The 12,500-nt window shown below is 36.4% G+C and overlaps 9 non-coding genes across 9 annotated transcripts; all 9 read right to left on the reverse strand.

Annotated features, from left to right (window-relative positions):
• Positions 1-48: 48 nt before the first annotated feature.
• LOC137016838 (5S ribosomal RNA) lies at positions 49-167 on the reverse strand. Its single transcript, XR_010894410.1, has one exon. It is a non-coding gene; the product is annotated as a 5S ribosomal RNA (ribosomal RNA).
• A 5,754-nt stretch (positions 168-5,921) lies between these two features.
• On the reverse strand, positions 5,922-6,040 carry LOC137016645 (5S ribosomal RNA). The gene has a single exon (XR_010894220.1). It is a non-coding gene; the product is annotated as a 5S ribosomal RNA (ribosomal RNA).
• Positions 6,041-6,100: 60 nt separating this feature from the next.
• LOC137016656 (5S ribosomal RNA) lies at positions 6,101-6,219 on the reverse strand. The gene has a single exon (XR_010894231.1). It is a non-coding gene; the product is annotated as a 5S ribosomal RNA (ribosomal RNA).
• A 78-nt stretch (positions 6,220-6,297) lies between these two features.
• On the reverse strand, positions 6,298-6,416 carry LOC137016668 (5S ribosomal RNA). The gene has a single exon (XR_010894242.1). It is a non-coding gene; the product is annotated as a 5S ribosomal RNA (ribosomal RNA).
• An 80-nt stretch (positions 6,417-6,496) lies between these two features.
• Positions 6,497-6,615, reverse strand: LOC137016680 (5S ribosomal RNA). Its single transcript, XR_010894253.1, has one exon. It is a non-coding gene; the product is annotated as a 5S ribosomal RNA (ribosomal RNA).
• A 60-nt stretch (positions 6,616-6,675) lies between these two features.
• LOC137016691 (5S ribosomal RNA) lies at positions 6,676-6,794 on the reverse strand. Its single transcript, XR_010894264.1, has one exon. It is a non-coding gene; the product is annotated as a 5S ribosomal RNA (ribosomal RNA).
• A 60-nt stretch (positions 6,795-6,854) lies between these two features.
• LOC137016703 (5S ribosomal RNA) lies at positions 6,855-6,973 on the reverse strand. Its single transcript, XR_010894276.1, has one exon. It is a non-coding gene; the product is annotated as a 5S ribosomal RNA (ribosomal RNA).
• Positions 6,974-7,033: 60 nt separating this feature from the next.
• LOC137016714 (5S ribosomal RNA) lies at positions 7,034-7,152 on the reverse strand. Its single transcript, XR_010894287.1, has one exon. It is a non-coding gene; the product is annotated as a 5S ribosomal RNA (ribosomal RNA).
• Positions 7,153-7,212: 60 nt separating this feature from the next.
• LOC137016725 (5S ribosomal RNA) lies at positions 7,213-7,331 on the reverse strand. The gene has a single exon (XR_010894298.1). It is a non-coding gene; the product is annotated as a 5S ribosomal RNA (ribosomal RNA).
• Positions 7,332-12,500: the final 5,169 nt, after the last annotated feature.

A 12,500-nucleotide genomic window follows, 5' to 3' on the forward strand; every position in this document is an offset into this window, starting at 1 on the left:
CAAGAGTGGGCTACTTAAGACATTCTTTATACTTTCAGAAAAACATAAAGCTTACAGCACCTGGTATTCCCAGGCGGTCTCCCATCCAAGTACTAACCAGGCCCTACTCTGCTTAGCTTCCGAGATCAGACGAGATCGGGCGTGCTCAGAGTGGTATGGCCGTAAACGAAAACTGCTGCCAAGAGTGGGCTACTTAAGGTATTCAGACACTCTTTTTTTTTTTTTTTTTGAAACAAAACATAAAGCTTACAGCACCTGGTATTCCCAGGCGGTCTCCCATCCAAGTACTAACCACGCCCTACTCTGCTTAGCTTCCGAGATCAGACGAGATCGGGCGTGCTTTTTTTTTTTTTTTAATTGAAATTCCAATCAATACAAAACAAAACAATTTTTCTTAGACATACAATTACATTAATCACATTGTCAAACTAAAATCACTATTAAAAGTTGCTGTTGAAGGAACAATAATAAAATATAAAATTCACATCACTTACACATCTTTTAAACTCCTCCATAACACAAGTTTAACCCTGAAACTAAAACAACAAACTTTCATCTTCTCCTGGCATGAAAAATTGCTTTTGTTTAAAAATACATATAACATCTCTTGTAAAAATTTTATAAAAATCCCCCATCCTGTTTTCCAATTTAAAATAATTGTACAACATTTCCACATAGTTTTCTACCATCTGTTTAAAAAGCACCCATAAGTTTAGAATAAAATCCCTGTTTCTAGCTACATTCCTTCTTTTCCATATTGCCTTTTTCGCCAAGATTAAAAACAAATTCACAAGTTTCTTATTTTCTTTGTTCTCTTTCATTCCCAGCATAAAAAATCTCTTCCAGTCAGTAACCTCTTCATTTTCTCTCAACTCTTTGACAATTTCTTTCAGTTCATTAAAAAATGGGCTGAGCTTTTCACATAATAAAAACAAATGTAAAATACCTTCATCTTCTTTTTTGCAGACTTTACATTGGGCATTTGCTTCCTTTTGCATTACACACAATCTCATTTCTGTATAAATCACATTTTGTCTGATAAAATAGTCAAAACATTCTAAATCTACATCCAACCATTTCCATGTTCTATTCTTCCAGATGTCTTTTTCTTCAAGTTCATTAAAATGCCTTAACCAGATCTGATTGGCAGCAGGTTTTTTAAAAACTCCATTTATAAAAAACTCATAAAACATTTTCACAGTACCCAAATTAAAATCCACTCTCTTTTCTTTACGTTTTAAAAACACCATCATTTTATTTTCTCTTTCTCCCTTCTTTTTAATTTCATCTAGCCATTGCCTTGGGATTGCTTCCTTGACATCTTCATACTGTTTTTTTAAAACCATCACATTAAAATCCTCCTCCTTCTCCTCCATCGCATCTATAATCACTTGAAGCGGTAAAAATCCCTCTTTCAACTCCCATAAAATATCTCTCACTTTTACAATCCCCACTTGTAGCCACTTTTTAAAATAGATATCCCGCTCATGTACCTTTATTTTGTCATTTAAAAACAGAGGCTGATTTAAAATCACTTCCCTCCCCTCCGGATTAAAATCCACCTCTGTTAAAAAAGCCTCCAAGCATTTAAAACCTCTTTATAAAACTGTGGTATCCCCTCCATCATCCAACTTTTCAACCTCATCCATAAAATGTTTTCCCCAAGGTTAAAATTCCCGCATTTATTTAAATAAAATCCCATCAATTTCTTCCATTCAGCTTTGTTCTTATCATCCAAATATTTTTTAACCACTTTTACCCTCATGCTTTTCATCTTCTGTTCCACATCGACTAACCCCATCCCTCCCTCTTCTGCTTTCCCTATCAGCGTATTGTACGCTATCCTTGGAGGCTTTTTTTCCCATAAAAATTCTAAAATACTCCTTTTAATTCTCTTAAAAACCCAGTTTGGCAATGACATCACATGTAACTTGTACCACATTTTTGATAGCATTAACATGTTTACAATTAAAATTTTCCCTTTCAAACTTAAAAACCTGTTTCTCCAAAAATCAGTCTCCTTTCCATCCCTCCCAGTGTCTCTTCCCACATATTATCCACGGCTTCCTTCTCGTTCTTTGCTAAAATTGCTCCTAAAATCTTCATTTCTTGTACCTCTATGAACTTAACAACCCCCGTTAAAACCTCTGTCCTTCCGAACTTCATGTATACCGTTTTTTCTTCATTTATTTTTGCACCTGAACCCTTACAATAGCATTTAATTTTTTCCATCACTTCTTTCACGCTTTCTATATTTTCGACAACAATTGTCGTATCATCAGCATATTGAAATATTTTTGTTAGTTCCTCTTTTTCTTCTAGTTTTATTCCCTTTATTTTTCCCTCTCTGTTTATTAAAAGCCCTAAGGGTTCAGCCACCAACGAATATAACTGCGCTGACAGTGGACATCCTTGTCTTATAGACCTTGAAACTTTAAAAGGTTGCGTTAAAAAACCATTACATTTTACTTTTGTTAGGATATCACTGTACAAAACTGAGATCCACTTTATAAAATTCTCCCCAAAACCAAATTGTTTTAAAACCGCCAATAAAAACCCATGCTCCACTCTGTCAAATGCCTTCTCAAAATCCATGCTTATTACATATGCCCCCTTTCCTTTTTCTTTTATGTACCCCACTATATCTCTTATGCTACTTGTGATATCTGCTATGTCCCTCCCCTTTACTCCATAGGCCTGGTTAGTTTCAATTATGTTTGGCATGACATTTTTTAATCTGTTCGCTAAAACCTTGGCTAATATTTTAAAATCCGTGTTTAACATTGTAATGGGCCTAAAATTCTTCAGTTCTGCCTTGTCTCCTTTTTTCTTGTAAATTATTTTCATTAAGCCTAAGCCCATTCTTGGGTGTACTCTTTCTTTTTTAAAAACCTCGTCATAGACTTCTTTTAAAATTGGACTTACTTTTTCTTTAAAAACCTTATAAAACTCACTTCCAAAACCATCTATTCCTGGACTTTTCTTCACACTTAACTGATTTATTGCTTGCATAATTTCCTCAGTTGTTATTTCCTTATCACAATCCTTTTTATCCCCCTCACCGACTTTTCTTGTTATCTGTTGTAACAAAATTTTCCTTTTTTCCTCATCTCCTTCTTCAGATCTAAAAAGTTCCTCATAAAATGTGCTTATTTCCTTTAAAATCCCTTCTGTACTTAAAACAGCTTGTCCTTCCTTATTCTTAAGTTCTTTAATTATTTCCGCCCTCCCCCTGCTTTTCTCAAGGTTAAAAAAGAATCTGCTACATTTTTCCCCTTCTACCGTATATTTAGCTTTACTTCTTATCATTGCCGCTTTATATTTTCCTTCTTCTATTTTCCTCAACTTTTCCTCCACTTCAATTACTCTTTGCCAATCTACATCCTTTTTATTTAACTCCTCTCTTAATATCCTTCTTACTTCTTGCTCCTTTGTTCTTTTCACCTTTTGTAACAATTTACAGTAACTCATTACATATTTCTTTATGTCATATTTCATGTTTTCCCACCATTGCCTTTTATCTTCTATGTACATCAAGTCTTTTTCACCCTCATCTAATTTATTTTCTATTTCTTTTTTAAAACTCTCCTCCTTTAAAACTTCAGTGTTTAAAATCCATACCCCTGGTCCCCTCATTTCCTTTTTAAAATCCATTCTCATTTGCACCATTTTGTGATCACTTAAAGTTGTTTCTTTAAAAAACACTCCATCAATAAAACATTCCAAATTCCTAGTACTTAAAAAGTAGTCTATTCTAGTTTGACACATAAAATTCCCTACCAGCTGTCTTCTTGTAAATTCTCTCTTTTTCCCATTTCTTTCTCTCCACACATCAACCATGTTTTTCTCCTCCATCAACGACATTAACTCCTTTCTTCCCCCATCCGATTTAAAAACCATTCCGTTAGCCATATCCAATTTACTAAAAACAGTGTTAAAATCCCCTGCAATTATTACCCTCTTCCATTTTTCTATCAACTCAGCTATAACATTGAAATATCTTTTCTTTTCTATTTCTTCATTTGGAACATGTACGTTTACTAAAATAAAATCGTCTTCATCCATCTTAATTTCTACAGCCATGCATTTCCCTTTTTTGTCATTATACATTTGCTTTAACCTGATACCTCTATCTTTTCTTATTAATATCGCAACTCCTCCTCCCATTTTTCCTTCCACATTATTAAAAAATAATTCCCCTTCCCATCTTTTTTTAAAATCCTCCATTACACTCTCTTTCCAGTTAGTTTCTTGCAATAAAATTACATCTTCATCCCTACACAGTTCCTTGACTTTTTCAAATTTCACACCATTCATTAACCCTCTTGCATTAAAAGTAACAATTTTCAACACAATTAAAAAAAATAATAAAAAGTCAATCTTTAGCATCATAATTTCGTTATTCCATTTCCTCCCCCTCCTTTGCACTTCTTCCACAGTCCTGTTTCTCCTCATTACCTTGTTTCCAGATTTTAATTTTAGCTTTCTCTAAATTGGGTATTACCTTGACTTTTCTTCTTCTTTTATTGGATGTACCCGTAGCGCCGTCTCCACCCCTGTTTTCATTGTCTTTGTCCTTTCTGTCCTTCCCAGCTATCCGTTCTTTCTCTTCTGGCTCTTCTATTTCTGTTTGCCGATCCTCGTTTAACTCCATCCGTACCTCCATTTCCACACTGTCCTGTGTTAGCTCAGTCCCTTCAATATCCTCGTCGTTGTCCGTGCCTTCATTGTCTTCTTTTTGTATCACTCCAATGTCCTCCCTTTGCTCCTCTTCATTGTCTGTCTCATGCATCTGCCCGCTCCCTTGCTCTTCTCCATTTTGTTGATCTCCATACCAGCATTCACATTTGTCCAGTACACACCTGCAGTCCGGACACCTCACCACCTTACAGTCCCGCGCGAAATGGCCTGCTTCCTCACATTTAAAACATTTAAAATCGGGACAGTCCTTCATTACATGATCAGGGCTCATACACAACCTGCAGGTTCTCACCTGCTTGCTATGTATCACCCTATAGTATTGCGGACCATCATCCGTTTCAATTCGGGTACTGTAGGGCAAGGAGACCACTTCCTTTGGGAACTGCACTTTAAGGAACCTCGTTCCATCTTCTATGTTGGTGCCGGTGTAGAACCTTCTTCTTATCTGAGAGACAGGAGTTACCCCCCATCCCTCCAGCTTCTGTAGAATCTCTGCGTCATCCAGGTAAGCGGGCAGATGCATGAAAGAGACAACAAATTCTCTGTTATTCAATCTTTTAATTTCACATAGTTTTCCTTTAATCATCAATCCTTCATTCAGCTTTTCAATATCTTCTTCCTTTTCTAACGTAATCTCGTATTCCTTCATCATTTTGGGTCTTACAGCTAATATTTTTGTAACATCCAACTTATCTTTCAGTGCTTGTATTATGTCTTCTGCTTTTCCTTCTTGCACTTCTGCCAGATCAACTACTACTGTTGCTTCTTTGGAGTAGGTTCTTTTAAATCTCCTTTCAGGGCCATCCTTATCTCGTTGAGTTTTTCCCAGTCCGTTTTCCATTTGCCGCCGTGTTCCTCGTGCCAAGTCCATGTCCGTTGCCGTAATTCCTTCCATTTTTCGAAAAAAAGAAAAGAACAAAAAAAAAAAAAAAGAACAAAAAACAAACAAAACACAAATTATCCCTCCCAAACAGCTAGGCTGTTGGGAGGACAAGTAAAAAATAACACAAAAGCTTGAAACAAAAACAATTATTAAGACTCAAATAAACAGAAAAAACACAAACACTTTTGAGTGGACCTTTTCCACCCTACTATAGCCACCTCACTTCCTGTTGCTTGCTAGCTCCCTCTAGCGTGCTCAGAGTGGTATGGCCGTAAGCGAAAACTGCTGCCAAGAGTGGGCTATTTAAGACATTCTTTATACTTTCAGAAAAACATAAAGCTTACAGCACCTGGTATTCCCAGGCGGTCTCCCATCCAAGTACTAACCAGGCCCTACTCTGCTTAGCTTCCGAGATCAGACGAGATCGGGCGTGCTCAGAGTGGTATGGCCGTAAGCGAAAACTGCTGCCAAGAGTGGGCTATTTAAGACATTCTTTATACTTTCAGAAAAACATAAAGCTTACAGCACCTGGTATTCCCAGGCGGTCTCCCATCCAAGTACTAACCAGGCCCTACTCTGCTTAGCTTCCGAGATCAGACGAGATCGGGCGTGCTCAGAGTGGTATGGCCGTAAGCGAAAACTGCTGCCAAGAGTGGGCTATTTAAGGTATTCAGACACTCTTTTTTTTTTTTTTTTTTTGAAACAAAACATAAAGCTTACAGCACCTGGTATTCCCAGGCGGTCTCCCATCCAAGTACTAACCAGGCCCTACTCTGCTTAGCTTCCGAGATCAGACGAGATCGGGCGTGCTCAGAGTGGTATGGCCGTAAGCGAAAACTGCTGCCAAGAGTGGGCTATTTAAGGTATTCAGACACTCTTTTTTTTTTTTTTTTTTTTTGAAACAAAACATAAAGCTTACAGCACCTGGTATTCCCAGGCGGTCTCCCATCCAAGTACTAACCAGGCCCTACTCTGCTTAGCTTCCGAGATCAGACGAGATCGGGCGTGCTCAGAGTGGTATGGCCGTAAGCGAAAACTGCTGCCAAGAGTGGGCTATTTAAGACATTCTTTATACTTTCAGAAAAACATAAAGCTTACAGCACCTGGTATTCCCAGGCGGTCTCCCATCCAAGTACTAACCAGGCCCTACTCTGCTTAGCTTCCGAGATCAGACGAGATCGGGCGTGCTCAGAGTGGTATGGCCGTAAGCGAAAACTGCTGCCAAGAGTGGGCTATTTAAGACATTCTTTATACTTTCAGAAAAACATAAAGCTTACAGCACCTGGTATTCCCAGGCGGTCTCCCATCCAAGTACTAACCAGGCCCTACTCTGCTTAGCTTCCGAGATCAGACGAGATCGGGCGTGCTCAGAGTGGTATGGCCGTAAGCGAAAACTGCTGCCAAGAGTGGGCTATTTAAGACATTCTTTATACTTTCAGAAAAACATAAAGCTTACAGCACCTGGTATTCCCAGGCGGTCTCCCATCCAAGTACTAACCAGGCCCTACTCTGCTTAGCTTCCGAGATCAGACGAGATCGGGCGTGCTCAGAGTGGTATGGCCGTAAGCGAAAACTGCTGCCAAGAGTGGGCTATTTAAGACATTCTTTATACTTTCAGAAAAACATAAAGCTTACAGCACCTGGTATTCCCAGGCGGTCTCCCATCCAAGTACTAACCAGGCCCTACTCTGCTTAGCTTCCGAGATCAGACGAGATCGGGCGTGCTCAGAGTGGTATGGCCGTAAGCGAAAACTGCTGCCAAGAGTGGGCTATTTAAGACATTCTTTATACTTTCAGAAAAACATAAAGCTTACAGCACCTGGTATTCCCAGGCGGTCTCCCATCCAAGTACTAACCAGGCCCTACTCTGCTTAGCTTCCGAGATCAGACGAGATCGGGCGTGCTTTTTTTTTTTTTTTTTTTTTTTTATTAAGAAATTTCAATCAATAAAATACAATACAATAAATAATACAATAAAAATTACAGTTTTTCTTACACAATCACCTTTACATCACATTTCTCCTTTACATCACAAATCTCCTTTACATCACAAATCTCCTTTACATCACAAATCTCCTTTACATCACATTTCTCCTTTACATCACATTTCACCTTTACATCACATATCATACATCAAACATTTTCTTACAAAACTTGTCGGTCTTGGAGGGAGATCAGATCAATAAAATACAATGGAATAAATAAAACAATAAAAATTACAGTTATTCTTATACAATCACCTTTACATCACATATCATACACCACCTTACATCATACCTTTACATAAATTAATTCAATATTCTCCTTCACTTCCTGGCAGCTTCCACATTAATTCTTTTAAAACACAACAAACTTGAGGGGTAAAAACATGATAAAAAACATCCAACATATTTTCACATTTAAAATACACATAAAGTCTTTCCATGTACACTTCTGTTTTCCTTTTAAACACAGTCCAAACATCCAACACAATTTTTTCTTTTTTCGCCACAATTCTTCTTTCCCATATTGCACTTTTCATCAACATTACCCACAGATTTATAAACTTTTTGTTCCGACACTTCTTCTCCCAACCAAACATCACCACTCTGTTCCATTCCATTACATTTTCATCCCACTCCACAGTCAATTCTTTAATCACACATTTACATTTCTTTAAAAAATCCTCCAATTCTTTACAATATAAAAACATATGTAAAATCCATTCTTCTTTTTCTTGGCACACTTTACACATTGCATTTTGTGTCATCCCGATTTTATTTAAAATATACTCAGTAAAAACCACTTTATGTCTTATAAAATACTCCAAACATTCCAATTTTGTCTCCACACATTTTCCTCTCATGTTTCTCCATATACTCTCTTCTTTTAAATCTTTAAATTTCTCCACCCAGTACTTATTTACAATTGGTTCTTTAAAAACACCATCTCTAAAAACACAATAAAACATTTTTACAGTACATTCTTTAAAATCACACAATTTTCCCCCAAGTTTCACATAGATGTTCTTTTCTTTTGGCTCTTCTTCCACACACTCAATTCTTTTAATCCAGTCCTTTGGTATTGCATTTTTAATGATTTCATATTTATTTGTTATTTCTTGTTTGCTGTATTCTTCTTTTGCCACTTCCATTGCATCGAAAACATATTGTGTTGGTAAAAACCCCTCTTTAAACTCATATAAAACATCTCTCACTCTTGTAATTCCCACTTCCATCCATTTCTTAAAAATATTTCTTTCCCTTGTTTTAAAATGTTGTTATTTAAAAACAGAGGTTGATTTAAAATGCTTTCTCTCCCATGCGGATCATATTCAATTTTCGTTAAAAACTTTCCCCAAGCACTAAAAATTTCTCTATAAAATGCAGGTAATCCTTCAGTCATCCATAATTTTGTTTTCATCCATAAAATTCCATCCCCCATGTTAAAACCACCACATTTATTTAAAAAGTATTTCATTGTTTTCTTCCACTCAGTTTTGTTTTCTTCATTTAGGTATTTCTTAACAATTTTTACTCTCAAAGCATTTTTTCGTTGTTCCACATCCATTAAACCTAAGCCTCCCTTTTCCACCGCCCCTAAAATCGTGTTATGTGCAATTCTCGCTGGTTTCCCCTCCCATAAAAAGTCAAGAAAGCATTTCTTCAACCTCTGCTCTGTCCATAAAGGCATTTCAGACACATATAAAACATACCACAATTTAGAAACCATTAAAACATTTAATATTAAAACCTTCCCCTTTAAATTTAAAGTTCTTAATTTCCAAAAATTTAACCTCCTCTCTATATCTGTAACTAGTTGCTCCCACATTTCATCCCTTACTTTCCTCTCATTCTTCCCCATTAAAACTCCTAAAATCCTCATTTCGTCCACTTCCTTAAAATTAAAACAATCCGTTAAAACCATAGCTTTACCAAATCTCATATATACTGTTTTATCTTCGTTTACTTTACTTCCAGATCCTCTACAATACTCTTTTACAACATTCATTACTTCTTTAACACTCCCTTTTCCCTTTACAATTATCGTCGTATCATCAGCATATTGAAATACTTTCCCCTCAGCCCTGTTTTCTTCAATTTCAATCCCTATTATTCCTTCTTTACCCCTAATTGCCAATCCTAATGGTTCTGATACAAGTGAATATAATAAAGCAGAGAGAGGACAACCCTGTCTAATTGAACGTGTGATTTTAAAACAGTCTGTTGAAAACCCATTACATTTAATTCTTGTTAGTGCACCCTTATATAAAATCTCAATCCATTTAATAAAATTCTCACCAAAACCAAAACTCCTTAAAACCTCAAATAAATATCTGTGCTCAACCCTATCAAACGCTTTCTCGAAATCCAAACTAATTACATATCCTTCCTCATTTTTATCTTTCATACACCAAATGTTGTCTCTTATACTCATCGTTATGTCAGCTATGTCTCTTCCTTTTACACCATATGCTTGATTTGTTTTAATTATACTTGGCATTACTTCTTTTAACCTGTTTGCTAAAATCTTTGCTAAAATCTTAAAATCTGTGTTCAGCATCGTGATCGGTCTATAGTTTTTTAAATCTACTTTCTCTCCTTTCCTTTTATATACTAGTTTCATTAACCCCATCCTTGTTCTTTCATTCATTTCTTCTTTTTCAAAAACAACTTTAAAAACATCCTTTAAAATCTTTACTAAAACTCCTTTAAAACATACATAAAATTCCGTTCCCAAACCATCTATTCCTGGACTTTTCTTTTTATTCAGTTGACTTATTGCTCTTTCTATCTCTTCTTCTCTGATTTCTTGGTCACATTCTTTTTTGTCTTGCTCGCCTACCTTTGCTTTTATCTGATTTAAACATTTCTTTTTTTCCTCCTCTTCCACACCTCTTGCACTAAATAGATCCTCATAAAAATACCTTATTTCTTCTAAAATCTTTTCATTACTTTCTACAATTTCCCCATTTTTCCCTCTTATTTCTTTAATCGTTTCAGCTTTCCCCTTCTTTTTTTCTAGATCAAAAAAGAACTTTGTACATTTTTCTCCCTCCACCACATATTTTGCTTTGCTTCTTAGCATCGCTCCCTCGTATTCTTTTTCTTCTATTTCCTTTAATTTTCCCTCTATCTCCCTTATCTTTTGTATGTCTTTATCTTCTTTATTCAATTCCTTTTCCAAACTTGCTTTTATTTCTCTTTCTTTGTTTCTCTTACATCTCTGTATTAAACTACAATATTTGATCGAGAATTTTTTGATTAAAAACTTTACATTCTCCCACCATATTCTCTTATCCTCTTCATACATTCCATTTTCCTTTTCTTTTTCTATTATTTCTTTAACTTTTGCAACATAATCTTCATTCTTTAAAATCTGCACATTTAAAATCCATACTCCCGGCCCTCTTTGCATTTTACTCCAGTCCACTATAAAAAATAAGAACTTGTGATCACTAAAACTTGTTTCCTCATACTTAATCTTTTCAATAAAATTCTCCACATTTCTACTACATAAAACAAAGTCAATTCTAGTTTGGCATACAAAACTCCCCACTATTTGTCTCCTTGAAAATTCTTTTTTCTGTTCATTCCTTTCTCTCCACACATCTATCAAATCATTTTCCTTCATTAATGCTTTTAATTCTTTTCTTCCCGTATCCGTTTTAAAAACCATTCCTTCAGCCATATCTTGCTTGCTAAAAACCGTGTTAAAATCTCCCATCATTATTATTTCTTTATACTTCTTTACAATATTTCTTAAAACATTAAAAAACTCTTTCTTTTCCTTCTCCTCCACTGGTGCATGTACATTTACTAAAATCAAATCTCTTCCTTCATATTTTGTCTCTACTACAATACACTTCCCCAACCTGTCCTTATACACAATTTTACTCACTTTAAAAACATCATCCTTCATTAAAAAAGCCACACCTCTTCCAAACCTCCCATCTCCATTATTATATAAAATACCACCATCCCATCTCTTTTTATAATCAAACATAACATTTTCTCTCCAGTTTGTTTCTTGTAATGCTATAATATCTTCCCTTTTACATTTCTCTTTTACTTTTTCAAATTTCCCAATGTCCAACAGTCCCCTTGCATTAAAAGTAACACAACTTAAAACCATTAAAAGAAATACAGATAAATACTTAAAAACCATTATTCACCATTGTCTCCCTCCAAGCCTCTTAACACGTCATATTTGTTACTTTTTGTCATTATTTTTTTCCTTGCACCTTCCAAATTTGGTTTTACCTTCAATGCTCTTCTTCTTATTTGTCCTCTCCCCCTCTGTCCTTGTCCATGCTGTCTGTCTTTATTTCTTCTTCACTGTCCGTTTCCTTATTTTGATCCATCCTTCCATGTCCATCTCTCTCCACGTCCTCCATAAAAGTATTAAAACTGTCCGATATTTCCATTTCAGTCCCTTGAGTATCCTGCTCCGTTGTCTGTTCATCATTTTTACTGTTGTCTTTTTCTCTTTCCCCTTCCTCACTGTTGCTCTGTTCTTCTTCCTCTTGTCGTTCATCAGTTTGTCCATCCTCCTCGTTGTTTCCTTCATGCACCTGTCCGCCTACCTGTTTTTCCCTTCCTCCTTCCTCTCCCTCCATCCAGCATTCACATTTATTTAAAACCTCTTGACACTCCAGGCACCTAACCGCATTGCAATCCCTTGCAAAGTGTCCCCTCTCCTCACATTTGTAGCACGTAAATGTCGGGCAGTCTTTTAGCAAGTGCTCCGGGCTCATGCACAGCCTACAGGTTTTCACCTGATGGCTGTGCATCACCCGGAAGTACTGCTGGCCCTCGGCTGTCTCAAGCCTCGTGCTGTATGGCAGGGATGCCACCTCCTTGGGGAATCGGACTTTAAGGAACCTTGTCCCGTCCTCAATATCGGTGCCCGGGTAGCATCTCCTTTTAATTTGACT

This window comes from Chanodichthys erythropterus, unplaced genomic scaffold (genome assembly GCF_024489055.1).
Source record: "Chanodichthys erythropterus isolate Z2021 unplaced genomic scaffold, ASM2448905v1 ctg002040_np12, whole genome shotgun sequence".
Taxonomy (NCBI): Eukaryota; Metazoa; Chordata; class Actinopteri; order Cypriniformes; family Xenocyprididae; genus Chanodichthys; species Chanodichthys erythropterus.